The sequence below is a fragment of the Apium graveolens genome, chromosome 7 (assembly GCF_009905375.1).
Source record: "Apium graveolens cultivar Ventura chromosome 7, ASM990537v1, whole genome shotgun sequence".
Lineage (NCBI taxonomy): Eukaryota > Viridiplantae > Streptophyta > Magnoliopsida > Apiales > Apiaceae > Apium > Apium graveolens.
This window is the reverse complement of record NC_133653.1, coordinates 106457450-106470147: the sequence shown is the minus strand read 5'-3', so window position 1 is coordinate 106470147 and position 12698 is coordinate 106457450. Positions and strand designations below refer to the sequence as shown.

Below are 12698 nucleotides of genomic sequence, written 5' to 3'. Positions count from 1 at the left end.
TTTTTCTATTTCTCTTTTAAAAGTGTTTGCTTAGTTATGTTTGTTCTTCTAGCTACACTTGGTTTATATATCACCAAGTTTACATGGTAATAAGACAAGATAATAAAACAAAACCTATCAAGTCTAACTCCATGCTGCTTCATTACTCTATTCTAGCATCTTTGAATATCTTCTAATAGCATGGAAATGGTAATGCTTCTTTGTTCTCAATTTCCTTCTAAACAGGTTGCCACATTCCTTTTGCAACCACCCAACGCATGTGACTGTGTTGTCACTGTCAACAGATATTTGAATTGATCATCCGTCGGGTATATGCTTGTTATCTGTTGGGTAGCTTGTTAATCATCCGTCGGGTAGCTTTGTTGATCATCCGTCGGGTAGCTATTCGACACTTGACTCCATTTCATTTATGCAGAATTACAAGTCATCTCCTATTTACAATTAATCAACCTATTCTGCATATCTACTAGTAGTCTACATGACTCAAATGCTACTACAGAATCTACACAAAGTTGTTTGCATAAATATGCTATAATACTTATTATTACATAAGCTACTCACTCGATGGATATCAAATCATCATCCGTCGGGACTATATTGAATCATCCATCGGGACTATATTTGATCATTCGTCGAGTGCTACAAATTCATTAAGTTAAATCTAATAAGGTGTTTTATATGATTTATCATCAAGTTCACAATATATTCCTAACAGATAATCATTTCGATAGATCAATAAAACCTGTATTCTCAAAAGATGGGATATTATTGCATTATCTTCGTATAAAGTGTTTTATAAGAAGCCCGGTTTTGATAATTATCCAAAACGGGTATCAAATCGGATCATTTTTGCAGTTGCTTAGCGGCTAAGTAGCTTATTTTTCGATCTAATCAATCCAACGGGTATTAATATTTAATAAATATAAATAGCCTTTTTCGTATTTCATTTTATTCGTATAATCATAATCGAACAGATAAACCCTAGAATTTACAGAGAAAAACGCGTAAAATTGTCGCGTTCTTGAGAATCAAACTTAAAAATGAAAGCGTTACCGAACTCGGAATCAAGCGTGCCATATACCGAATTGAAGCTCTCAAAAAGCTCTTTCAGAATCAATCATCACTTTCAGTGCAGAAATCAAGGTTCTATTCTTATTTATTTATTTTATTTCAAATTAATCGATGATTAAATTATGAAATTTTGATCTTGATGTTGTTTTGGTGATTTGATGGCTTAATCTTGTAGATAATTGTATCCTGGTCATTTTGGTATATTATATGATGAATTTAGAGTTCAATAACATATAAAAAAGTCAGTTTGATTTTCGAGTTTGAATGTTCTTGGTGTCTTGAATAAATTCACCGGAAAACTCATGTTTTGGCCGGATTTTTGATCCGTTAAATCTGGGTGTATATAATTTATATCAATGGATAGATCATGTCAAGAGGATTCGAATGGTGGTGTCCGTTTTAATGGGGGATGCCCGAATGAACCACCGAAATCTGGGGAAACTCGCCGGCGGCGAAGCTTCAACCCCATTTTCCGGCCATTTGGTTGTGTTTCTGGAGATTTCGAGGCCACCATCGCGTTTCCTACTAGAGAGAGGGTTATTCGGTGAAAGTTTGGTAACGAAACGATTTCGCCGGAAAAGCTTGGCTCGCCGTCAATGGCGGTCGTCCTGCGATGGAGGAAGGAGACGATGCTAAACTTCAGTTTGGTCACCGACTTCATTTCTTTTTTCATTTTGAACCTCAAACTTTTCAAACTTTTCATTTTGGCCCCTGTTGTTTAAAATTATTTTAAAAATGTTTTTTTTATCATTTAAAAATCAGAAAATTATTTTTAATTAATTATTTATTTAGAAATAAATCTGAATTATTTTATTAATTACTTTTTATTAATTTTTAATTATTTTAATTAATTGATTAATTTAATAATAATTGATTAATTAATTTAGTTAATTAATAATTGATTTTAATTAATTTAATAATTAGATTTAATTATTTTTTGATTTAAAAATTTTAAAAAATAGTTTCGAGTTTTAAAATATTATTTTAAGTTATTTTCAAAACTTAATAATTAGTATTAAATTATTTTTAAGTCAGATTCGGGTGTTCGAACTCTGTTATTTAATTATAAAATAATTCGGAAACCCGATTTAATTTTGAAAAATGATCAAAAATTTGTAATAAAAACCTGGAAAATCATTTTAACCTCGAATCTTCTTCGAAAAATTATTTTGATCGAATATCTTACGTGATACGTGTTATATGTGATTTGATTGATGTATAATATGTCTGTATGTGCATTGTTTGACAGTTTTATTCGTAACTTTCAATCCGTACATCGAATTTGGGTGAAACGAAGGGTAAATAGATGTTTGCAATGAATAAATTTAGATGAGAATGAGTATTGATAAATAAATGTGATCTTTAACAGAGGAAGTAAGATGTAGAAAAGGACAACAAGTGGCCAGCGAGTGGGAACAATTGACGAGTGCAATTAAGGTGAAAGCGGATAGATAAGGCAAGTGCTTCTACTTTTTCTTATAATGTATTGCAAGTATCTTCGAACTCTCTTCATATATATTGCAAGTATTTCTGCTCATTCGAATATTATTGCAAGTACCTTGAAGTAATTAACCCTAAACCCAGATTATTGTTATTGATCTTGAGCCATAAGCCTTATGCTTTGTAAACCATTGATTGTTGAATTCTCAGATACGAACCACATATATACGATACTACTCCACAAATACATATATACCAAATACTGATCCCTGATATGGAATTGTTTAACATACAAACCTTTATACCTTGTATAATAGAAGACCAATCCTTGTAACCACTAAACTTTTGGTCTTCTACTTTCTGATTATTTCCCAGGCTGGAAGCCAATCTTCATATTTACCTTGTTATACTTTCTTGGTATTAAGAATCACCCTATGCCTCGAGATAAAGGTTGTTTATGATTCTGTTTATTGATTTACATGTTGTTACTATAAAATTGGATTGTTTTTAAATATGGACCATATTCATGGTCGGACCAGATTCGGGGTCATGATAGGCCAATGTATGCCTTGGATCCACTATAAATAGCAAAGCTGTAAGCCATGCTCGGGGCTAGTGCGTGACTGATTAGCAGCCTAACCTTGGTTTTTAAAAATGAAAGTGAAAATCTAATTCTAATCACTACTTATCAGGAAACTTGATTCCTTATATCATTTTAATTGATTATTGTTTAATCTCAGTGTTGTCATTATGAGTTGCTGAGCTAGTTATCTCATTCTTGCAAACCTGGCTATGTTCTTTTCCAGTTAAAAAGGAAATTGGAGGTAGCGAGGATCCCCAGACAAGTGCGCGAGCTAGGTTTTCAGGTTAAATGGAATAAGCTAGCGAAAGATGTTTGGCTTAGTTTGTGTTGAAAGTTGTAATACTATTTTAATTTCAATTGTAAGATAAATAAATTGGGATTTGGTACGTTGTAATATAAATAAGGTTGTGGCTTGTGGGCATACTTTAAACTGTTGCGATCCTGGTTATGGTAAGAAGGGTTATTGTATATATATTATTTTCATAAACAGGTTTATATATGGTGTGTGTGTGTGTGTTATGGACCCCAAAATTCTGACCCGGGTTTGGAGGGCGCTACAGGTTTGGCATCAGAGCTAAAAGTCACTGTCACAAGCCTAGATTGTCGGGAATGGGTAGAGGGTTAAGGTTATGATTAAGAAATAGAAAAATAAAACGTTGAAGTTGATTGTGACTAATTAGTAAGTTTTGGTATGATTGGTGTTGAGATTCGGGATTCTTATCTAGCAGCGTAATTTTCAGATAGCAGCGATGGCAGATTCCTTTATCCCGATATCATCTGATCATTCAGAGACTTCAATTTGAGGACCTTCAGCTGATCCACGCCCTGCTCTTCCACCAGTATCAGCTATAATACCAGTTATGACGGTTGCACCACTACGAGCTATTCCACCTCCTGGTGTGAGACCACCTATTCGAGGACCCCCACCTGCTGATTCTTACTCTACCGGACATTCAGTTGCGGGTACAACTTTCCAATTTACTCCACACCATGTTCCATACTATAAGTATGAGGCTCTTCTTTTGGAACGAGAGGCCTTATTGGCATAGATTCAGGAGCTACAACACTTTATAAGGACTATAGATGTTGACAGGAATATGAGGGAGCTTCGGAATGAGATTCAGGTGACCCAGAGAATACTTGAGGGTAGACTTCATAGAGCTACCTATGAGTATGCAGCCCCAGATACTCTTATAGGGTGGGCCAAAGAGGTATTGGAGGATTTTGAGAGGCTTGGTGGACCAGAGTTTCCCTGAACCTAAACGACAAAAATGATATGACATCTGATATATGTATAATAATGTGTATTGTATATCATCAGACTTGTATGGGTATATAAATAAACTAGACTTAATAAATAATGGATAGACCTGTTGTACCTTTGCTTTTATCAAAATGTCTCTTGTACTATCAAACTTTGATATATATATATATATATCAATACCTTTCCTTTCCAGCATTGTTATTACTATACCTATTTTATCTTACTCACTGCACTGGTTATAAACTCTTGTGATAACATGCACCATATCACCTAATTGTTTGCATTCTGTAAAGAATCATGCCATTTACTTAGTTCAACGATTGAAATTTTTTTCAAAAAAAGAGATATTTCTATTTTACAAGAACTTTTCATAAAAAAGGATTTAATTTCAAAGGCTAAATAAGTTGTTTGATTCTTTACAGAAAATGCCTCCCAGAAGAAATATATGTCCTACCAGCCAGAATGAAGAAACCAACAACAATACCCAAAATAGCAATAACCAGAATGCAAATCCAAGTCCTATAAACCCAACTGTAGCCCAAATTCTTCAGATCTTGGCTCAACAAACAGTCCACCTAACTCAACAATAGCAGAGGCAGACTAATCCTCAGGTAACCTTTAAGATTTTTCAGGCGGTGAATCCTCCGGAATTTAAAGGTTCTGTAGATCCCATTGAGGCAAGAGTCTGGTTGAAGGAAATTGAGAAGGCATTTGCCTTAGTCAAGGTGAGAGAGGAACAAAAAACTGAGTTTGCAAGTTACTATCTGAAGAATGAAGCCACCTTCTAGTGGAAAACTGTTAAGATATTGGAAGGTACAAATGATGTTACGTGGGATAGATTCAAGGAGTTATTTTTAGAGAAGTATTTCCCTCCGTTTGTTCAAGATCAAATGGAATTGAAGTTTCTGGAGTTAAAACAGGGAAATATGTCAGTGACAGATTATGGAAGTAAGTTTGAGGAATTGTCTAGCTTTCTACCATCATATATGGACACTGATAGGAAGAAAGCTAAGAGGTTACATCAAGGTCTTAAGCCATAGATCCGAGGGAAGGTGGCCATATTTGAATTAGATATGTATGTAGGAGTTGTGCAGAAGGCTATGATTGCAGAGACGGAAAGTGAAATGTCACAAAAGGAGAAGGAAGGTAAGAGAATGAAGTTTGAGGGAAGTGAAGGACAGTCCCAAGCAGGGAAGTTTCCATGTTTTAATTAGAGGAAAGGTGTTGAGTGGCATTTATGATACTTTATAATGCTCTAATAAGCTTTGAATTGATGCATTTGTACTCAAGTTGTTAAGTGTTTTAACGTGTTTTCGAGTGTTTTTGCATTTCTGGCATTATCTAAGTAATCAGGTGAATTAGCATTGTTTTGGTGCTAATTTGGTGTCAAGGTGGTGTTGGAATAAAAGATCGTTGAAGCAGGCTTGAAGCTGCAAGGAAAAAGGAGAAAATAATTTCTGGAAGAAGCCCAGCGCGCCCGCGCTGATCAAGCGTGCGGCCGCGCCCAAAGTACAGAAAGCCATCGCGCCCGTGCTGATCAAGTGTGTGGCCGCACCGTGTCGGGATGACATATTCCTGTTTCTACTCGGTTTCTGAGAGAAAGAATTCTACACTGCATGGGGGTGCTATATAAATATCTTTAGGTCATTTTTAATAAGAGATCAATATATATCAAGCCAGAGACATATCAAGGAGAGCTGTTAGAAGACCGTATTAGCACGATTCAACGAAGACGAAGAAGATCTTGTTTTTACTTATGAATCTTTTGTTTAAAGTTGTATTTGGATGCTAGTTTTCTTACTTGTGAACCTTACTCTTGTTTCATACTTGGTTTTATTTATTCATTATAAAGACTACGTTTGTTATATCATGTTTTCATCGGAACCCATGTTGATGATGAGTCCGATTATGGGCTAATCATTATCGTGGGGTTCTAGCGGATTTATTTATGGATTTTTTTAGTTAAATTGTTTGATGCCTTAGTATGTGGTGATTGTATGATATCCTAGTATTGGATGTGCATATTCGTCTTATGAGCGTCGCGAACTTATAAGATAGTGTGTTAATTCTTAATGAAGCAAAAGTGAATTTAAGAATTTTGAACTTGCCATGCTAGCATAGGTTCATGTATTTGTTATGTATGATGCGTAGGTAATTTTAGCAATCTTACTTGCCCTGTGTAATCAAGATAGATAACTTGTGCTTAAACCGTTATGTTGTCAAATTCTACAGACATGTAGGGTCTCAATGTAATTGGTGTCTATTCAGCTTCTATCTCTTTTGTGGATGTTTGGTAGTATGGTACTCGTGCAATGAAAGTTGGCGTTTATCAGTTTCATGTTGTCTGATTAGTGTCACCATCATTGCATGCTAAGGTTAAGAATAATAAGGCTATGGAATAAAGTATTTGATGAAGTTAGAATCCCATGTTTATTATATACTTTAATTCAGTCAATATTAATCTCGTAGTTATAATTATTAGTTTAATTCTTAGTTATAAACAACCTCAATTTGTTATCGTCTTAGCATTGAATAATAACCATACATTGTTGCTTAAGTGCATGAATTAATTAGTTAACCAATATAGTCTCTATGGGAACGAACTAGAAAAGATTCTATACTACTTGCGAACTCGTATACTTGCGTGTATTATTAGCACGTGTTTAGCGAGTAACAAGTTTTTGGCGCCGCTGTCGGGGACTGCAGTGTTAATTTATAGTTTATGTGCTTTCCATCAGTGGTCGTTAAAGTTTATTGACTCGAACATTATTACTTATCTGTTTCCTTATCTTATTTTAGGTACTCTAGTGAGGGTGTATGCATACGCATTCGCGTACTCGTAAGAAAACACTGGATAAAGCCAAGGAACAATTTGTGGTAGTTTGTAAGAAGTTTTCGAGGAAGAAAAGAAGGTAGAAGAAGATAAGAAAGTTGAAGAACCAGCTTTAGAGAGATGGGTGATCAAGCTAAAAATTTTAAGGCTTTGATGGACTATTCTCAGCCTAAGATTAATGACATTTAGTCAAGCATCATCAGACCAGCCATCAGGGCTAACACTTTTGAGATCAAGTCAAGTACGATTCAGATGATACAGAACTCAGTTCAGTTTGGGGGTTCTCCTACTGAAGACCCTAACATGCACATCAGGGATTTTATCGAGATCTGCGACACTTTCAAGTTCAATGATGTGACTGAAGATGCTATCAATCTACGCCTCTTCCCATTCTCTCTGAGGGACAAGGCTAAGTGCTGGTTACACTCTCTTCCAGCAGGATCTATCACCACTTGGGAGGATCTTGCGGAAAAGTTTCTAACTAAATTCTTCCCCATGGCGAAGACTGCTGCAATCAGGAATGCTCTTACCCAGTTTCCTCAGCAAATAAGAGAATCTCTGTGTGAGGCTTGGGATCGATATAAGGAGATGCTAAGGAAGTGCCCACACTATGGCATGCCTGATTAGATGATTATCAACTATTTTTATAATGGATTGGGTGCTACTTCTAGACCCATGCTTGATGCAGCATCAGGAGGAGCCTTGTAGGCTAAGAGCTATGATGAAGCTTATGAACTTATTGAACTAATGGATGCTAATGAGTACCGGAATCCTTCCCAGAGACTGACTCAAGGAAAAGTCGTAGGAATTCTGGAGTTGGACGCAGCAACTGCTATCGCTGCCCAACTTAAGGCTTTGACGATGAATGTGGACACTTTGGATAATTATGGAGTTAATCAAATCGCTAGTGTCTGCGAGCTTAGTGCGGGTGCCCATGAGACTGATCAGTGTGTAATTTCTAGTGAATCAGCTCAGTTTGGAGCAACTTCCAGTGATTGCAGCAACCAGTGCCAGGCACCTATCATCCTAACAACCGCAATCATCCTAATTTCAGCTGGAGCAACACTCAAAATGCAGTTCAACAGCCTTATCAGCAATATCCAGCTAAGCAGTACAACCCCCTAGTTTTTAGCAACCACAGTATGCACCTAGATAGCAACTCCAGCTGCAACAAGCCAATGAAAAATCTGAATTAGAGGAGTTGAAGCTTATATACAAGAGTCAAGCTATTTCTATAAAGACCTTGGAAAATAAAATTGGGCAAATTGCTAATGCCTTGCTAAATCGTCAGCCTGGTACACTACCTAGTGTCACCAAAGTTCCAGGAAATAGGGAAGCTAAGGAGCAGGTAAAGGCAATCACTTTAAGGTCTGGAAAGGTTGCGAACCCCGAACAAACTCAAGTGTTGACTGAAGAAGCTGAGGCTGAGAAAGAAGTAGAGCAGCAGGATGAAGAAGTGGAACCAAGGAAGACTACAGTTGAGCACACTCCGCCTGAGGGTAATATAAAGAAAAAGCTGGACAAACAATTTGAGAAGTTTTTGGTTCATATCAACATACCTTTCACCGAGGATCTTGAGCAGATGCCTAGTTATGCAAAGTTTATGAAAGGTGTTCTCTCTCGGAAAGTGAAGCTAGATGATTTAGAGACAGTCGCTCTTACGGAGGAATACAATATTGTGCTGTAACAGAAGTTGCCTCCGAAGATTAAGGATTCAGGAAGCTTCACTATTCCGTGTACTATTGGAAAAGTATCTTTTGACAGATGCTTATGCGACTTGGGAGGTAGCATCAATCTGATGCCTTTTTCAATCTTTAAGCAGTTAGACTTACCTGATCCAAAACCGACTTATATGACCTTGCAGTTAGTCGACCGTTCTATTACCAATCCGTGAGGTATTGTGGAGGATGTCTTGGTCAAGATTGATAAACTTATCTTCCCTGCTGATTTCATAATTCTTGATTTCGAGGAGGATAAGAAGATTCCCATAATCTTGGGAAGACCCTTCTTGGCAACTAGCCGAACCTTGATAGATGTGCAGAAGGGTGAGCTCACAATGCGAGTTTTGGATCGGGATGTTACTTTTAATGTGTTCAATGCTATAAAATTTCCTACGGATAATGAGGAGTGCTTGAAAGTGGAGTTGGTCAATTCGGTGGTCACATTAGAAATTGATCAATTGCTAAGGTCTGATGCCTTAGAAAAAGCTTTGTTGGGGAATTCAGATACTGAAGATGATGAAGGTGAAGAACAATTGCAATATTTGAATGCTTCTCCCTGGAAAAGGAAGATTGATATGCCTTTTGAATCTCTTGTAATGGAGGAATTAAATAAAGCTCCTAAACGCCTCAAGCCATCTATTGAGGAAGCTCCCACTCTTGAGCTTAAGCCTTTACCTGAGTATTTGAGGTATGCACTTTTAGGTAATGCATCCACTCTGCCTATTATTATTGCATCTGACCTTTTAGGTAATGATGAGGAAAAGCTTCTAAGGATTCTGAGAGAGTTCAAATCGGCAATCGGATGGACTATAACAAATATCAAGGGAATCATCTCTTCTTACTGCATGCATAAAATTCTGCTAGAGGAAAGTAGCAAGCCTACGGTTGAGCAGCAAAGAAGACTTAATCCCATCTTGAAGGAAGTAGTGAAGAAGGAAATTCTTAAGTGGCTAGATGCATGGATCATCTACCCTATTTCTGAGAGTTCATGGGTAAGCCCGGTTCAATGTATGTCAAAGAAAGGTGGTATTACTATGGTAGCAAATGAAAAGAATGAGCTTATTCCTACTAGAACAGTCACGGGATGGAGAGTTTGCATGTATTATAGGAAGCTGAACAAATCCACTAGGAAGGATCACTTCCCTTTACCTTTTATTGATCAGATGCTCGACAGGTTGGCTGGTCATGATTATTATTGTCTTCTGGATGGTTACTCGGGTTACAATCAAATTTGTATCGCTCTAGAAGATCAGGAGAAAACTACCTTCACTTGTCCATTTGGCACTTTCGCCTTCAGACGAGTTTCTTTTGGTCTGTGTGATGTACCAGCCATATTTCAGAGATATATGATGGCCATCTTTTCTGACATGATTGGCCAGAATGTGGAAGTGTTCATGGACGACTTCTCAGTCTTTGGCGATTCTTTCGATGAATGCTTGTAAAATCTTGGACGTGTTCTCAAGAGCTGTGTTGAGACCAATCTGGTTCTCAATTGGAAGAAATGTCACTTTATGGTGCGACAGGGCATTATTCTCGGACACAAAGTTTCTAATAAGGGTCTTGAGATGGATAAGGCCAAGGTGGGGTCATTGAGAATCTTCCTCCACCCATTTCTGTTAAGGGAATTCGCAGTTTTCTTGGATATGCGGGTTTCTATAGGCGTTTCATCAAAGACTTCTCTAAGATTTCGAAGCCATTGTGTAGTCTGCTAGAGAAAGATGTTCCTTTCAAGTTTGATGACGAGTGCCTCGTAGCTTTTGAGATATTAAAGAAGAGTTTAATCATGGCACCAGTCATAACTGCACCTGATTAGAATGAACCTTTTGAGATGATGTGCGATGCAAGTGACTATGCAGTTAGAACAGTTCTTGGGTAGAGGAAGAACAACATATTTCATATGGTCTACTATGCTAGTAAGACCTTAAATGGTGCTCAACTGAATTATACCACTACGGAGAAAGAACTTTTGGCTATGTTCTATGGTTTTGAGAAATTTCGATCTTATCTACTTGGGACTAAGGTGACAGTTTTCACTGATCACGCTACAATTTGATATCTCGTCTCAAAGAAGGATTCGAAACCTATATTGATTAGATGGGTTCTTTTGCCCCAAGAATTTGAACAAGAGATCAAGGACAGAAAGAGAACGGAAAATCAAGTCGCTGATCATCTCTCGCGTTTAGAGAATCCTAATGCTACTTCATTGGATAAGACATTGATAAATGAGTCTTTTCCCGACGAGCAGATATTTGGAGCGCAAGAAGAAGAACCGTGGTTCGCAGACATTATGAACTATCTTGTGAGTAATATCATGCCTCCCGATTTATCTTCTGCTCAACGGAAGAAGGTTTTACATGAAGTAAAGTGGTATATGTGGTATGAGCCGTTTCTTTTTCGACAAGGAGCTGACCAAATCATCAGGAGATGTATTCCGTACAGCGAAACGGGGGGGATCTTGCGAGATTTCCACTCAACGGCTTATGGAGGACATTATAGTGGAGAAAAGACAACAGCTCATGTTCTTCAAGCAGGTTTCTTTTGGCCAACCTTGTTTAAAGATGTTTATCAGTTCATTTTGAAATGTGATCGATGTCAATGTGTGGGTAATATGTCCTAAAGGGATGAGATGCCTCTTAATGTGCTTCTCGAGGTTGAAGTCTTCAATGTTTGGGGAATTGACTTTATGGGGCCATTTGTCTCATCTTGTAATAATCAGTATATCTTGTTGGCAGTTGATTATGTGTCGAAATGGGTTGAAGTTAAGGCGTTTCAAACGAACGATGCGAAAGTGGTGCTTAATTTTCTTCACAAGTAGATATTCACAAGGTTTGGAACTCCAAGAGTCATAATCAGTGATGAGGGGTCGCATTTTTGTAATCGCAAGTTCACTGCTATGATGAAAAGGTATAATGTAAATCATCGCATTGCTACGGCTTATCATCCTCAGACAAATGGTCAAGCTGAGGTATCTAACAGAGAAATCAAGCGTATTTTAAAGAAAGTGGTGTGTCCATCGAGGAAATATTGGTCTTTGAAGCTTGATTAAGCTGTTTGGGCGTATAGAACAGCATATAAGACTACATTGGGAATGTCACCATTTCAGTTGGTTTATGGTAAGGGGTGTCATTTGCCTGTGGAGCTCAAGCATAAGGCTTATTGGGTTTTGAAGAAATTGAATCTTGACTTAGATGCAACTGGTAAGAAGAGGATGCTTCAATTGAATGAGCTCGATGAGTTTCGACTTCAAGCTTATGAGAATAACAAAATGTACAAGGAAAAAGTTAAGAGGTGGCACAATCCGGGTCTAGTGCTCAAGTCATTTGTGTCGGGGCAACAAGTTCTTTTGTTCAACTCTCGTCTCCGTATTTTTCCTGGAAAATTGAAGTCAAGATGGTCAGGGCCCTTCATAATCAAAAATTGTGTTTCCGCATGGAGCGGTGGAAACTTTTGAGAATGATTCAGGCCAAGCATTCAAGGTAAATGGTCAAAGGTTGAAGCATTATTATGGTGACACGGAAAACCGTGAGGTGGTTAGTGCCGTTCTATTATCCATTTGATCTCGATATTCTACGTCAAGCTAGAGACGTAAAAGAAGCGCTTCTTGGGAGGCAACCCAAGTATGTTGTACATTACTAAGTAGAGGAAACAAGAAGAAAGGAGAAAAACACAAAAAAAAATCAGAAAAAGAAGAAAATTCAGGGCCAACTCCAGTGACCAAGCGCGCCCGTGCTGATCTAGCGCGCGGCCGCGCTATTTTTCCAGAAGGTGAGCGTGCCCGCGCTGATC

At 37.6% G+C, this 12698-nt stretch overlaps 1 non-coding gene across 1 annotated transcript; it reads right to left on the bottom strand.

Moving 5' to 3' along the window:
• Nucleotides 1-7701: 7701 nt before the first annotated feature.
• On the bottom strand, nt 7702-7808 carry LOC141675333 (small nucleolar RNA R71). Its single transcript, XR_012555991.1, has one exon. It is a non-coding gene; the product is annotated as a small nucleolar RNA R71 (small nucleolar RNA).
• Between the last annotated feature and the right edge of the window lie 4890 nt (nt 7809-12698).